Raw genomic sequence first — 2,060 nt, forward strand, 5'->3', positions numbered from 1 at the left:
CTTGTTGATTTTGCCTAGAGAGACTAGGTTGGTATTAAACCTTTTGATGATATGCTGGAGCATTGCTAGTTCCAGCATTATGTCCTGATTGGTCTACCCCCCTTACCCCCCACTAAAATTGGGGTGGTTCCTCCAGATTGGTTTGTACGTGTTCTCATATACATTGTTGTTATTTTGCTGTGGGTTACACAAATAAAAGACTAAGGCAGGATTGCCTGCGAAATTCTCAAATTGATGCCCTCCTTCACAATACAAACATAGCATATTCTACACAGCATTCACATTTGTCGTGGAAGCTCCAACATTAACTGAAGTTGCATTGTTCATTACTATGTTAGCCAGTCTTGAGATCTTAGAATTCAGGTCTGCTATCACATTATCTGGTACTAAGCTGTTAGATATTGCTGTTGAGGCAACCCTAGACTTTGACTATTGGGGTTTATTACGCGAGATCCTCTCCAGAATGTTGAATGTCGGTTTTGACAATAATGATTCATTTGCTGAGGCATATATTACCAACTGCGTAACCTCATTCAATCCGTTGTAATATGTTTCTATTTGGATGCAGCACGGTATACCATGATGAGGACATTTCTAAAGTAGTCATTTTAATCCCTCCCATGATTCGCTCAGGGACTCTCTAGGGAGTTGTTGAAAATTGTTTATTTTTCTCCTAAGTTCAGCATTCTTGTATGGTGGGAAGTGTTACATAAAAGAAATTTCTGGCTAAGTCATTCCTTAAAGTAATAGACTCGGCAGGTAGGCATCCAACCATGCTACAACATTCTCTTAAAGAATATAAGAATAGCTTCAGGTGCATAACTTCCTTACTTACTCCTTCTACTTTAAATGAATCTGCCACTTGCATGAAATACCGTAAGTGTCTATGAGGATCTTTTGATGCAAGCCCATGAAATTGAAGGGATGTGAATCCCGGAGCGGAAGCGGACTTTCGTTGCTGATTTTCGGGATACAAAATCGAATTTTACAGAAGAAAAATACAGGGGAAATTCGAACCTTTGAAGAACGTTTCTTCAACGAGTTTCCCTCGAACACCACCACTGTGTCTTCCTCGCTATTCTCTTGGGTCTTGGGATCGTGCTGGTGGGAGCAATCGTTTGGAACGAGAGGGAGAGCTTGAGAGAGTTCTTCTTGATCGAGAGAAAACGGGTTGGGCGTTCTTCTTCTGTGTTCTGTGTTTTTGCAAAACTGCAAAAACAAAACAGAAGTGGTGACGTGGGGCACACTAACCTCCCACTCCCCTACAATTTTGCAGGGGAGTTTAATATTATTAATAATATTAATAATATATATATATATATTTATATATAAATAATTAATATATATATAACATATATATATAATAATTAAAATATAAAAATTAATTTATTAATTAATCATATTAATTAATAAATAATTATTAATTATTAATCCAATTAATAATTAATATTTATATATATATAAAAATAATTAACACTTAATTATTTATCACAAAAATAGAATCATATTCTATAACATTTCTCTCGTATAACCTATAGTTCTAATGTACATCTTATGCACATTATTTTTAACCTATAGTTTTAATATGAATCATATTCATATTAATTTTATTTGAATCTCATTCAAATAGTTTCTCTCATAATATATAGTTTTAATTTAGAATTAACTATATATTATAATGTATCAATATACATATAATCCCTTAAGTAATTTGAACAATTCAAATTCTTCCAAAAACTTGATCCTCGTATTACCCGTTATGAGCTAGCAAGGGGAACTAATGAACCTACAGATCCGAAGCTCCAACGATGCAAGATTAATCGGTCAAACTCATTGACCGAGTTAATCGGGATTCGTTAACTACGGGTCATTCCACTAAAGACCCGCAGTTGCACTCTTCTCACTGCAGAATGTTTTCGTGTCCATGGATATATGACCATTAATGACGAGTCAATCCTTCACGAGTGTTCGTAACTCAAGTTGGGTCAAATTATCGTTTTACCCCTGAGTTACGTCTTACTCCTTAAACACCACTGCTCCTCTAATGAACAACCCGGTTA

The 2,060-nt window shown here is 35.3% G+C and overlaps 1 non-coding gene across 1 annotated transcript; it reads left to right on the forward strand.

Moving 5' to 3' along the window:
* Positions 1-574: 574 nt before the first annotated feature.
* Positions 575-681, forward strand: LOC148211272 (small nucleolar RNA R71). Its single transcript, XR_015791086.1, has one exon. It is a non-coding gene; the product is annotated as a small nucleolar RNA R71 (small nucleolar RNA).
* The last annotated feature ends 1,379 nt before the right edge of the window (positions 682-2,060 follow it).

This window comes from Momordica charantia (assembly GCF_013281855.1).
Source record: "Momordica charantia cultivar OHB3-1 chromosome 5 unlocalized genomic scaffold, Mcharantia_2.0 BLBB01000005.1, whole genome shotgun sequence".
In the NCBI taxonomy this organism is placed as follows: Eukaryota; Viridiplantae; Streptophyta; class Magnoliopsida; order Cucurbitales; family Cucurbitaceae; genus Momordica; species Momordica charantia.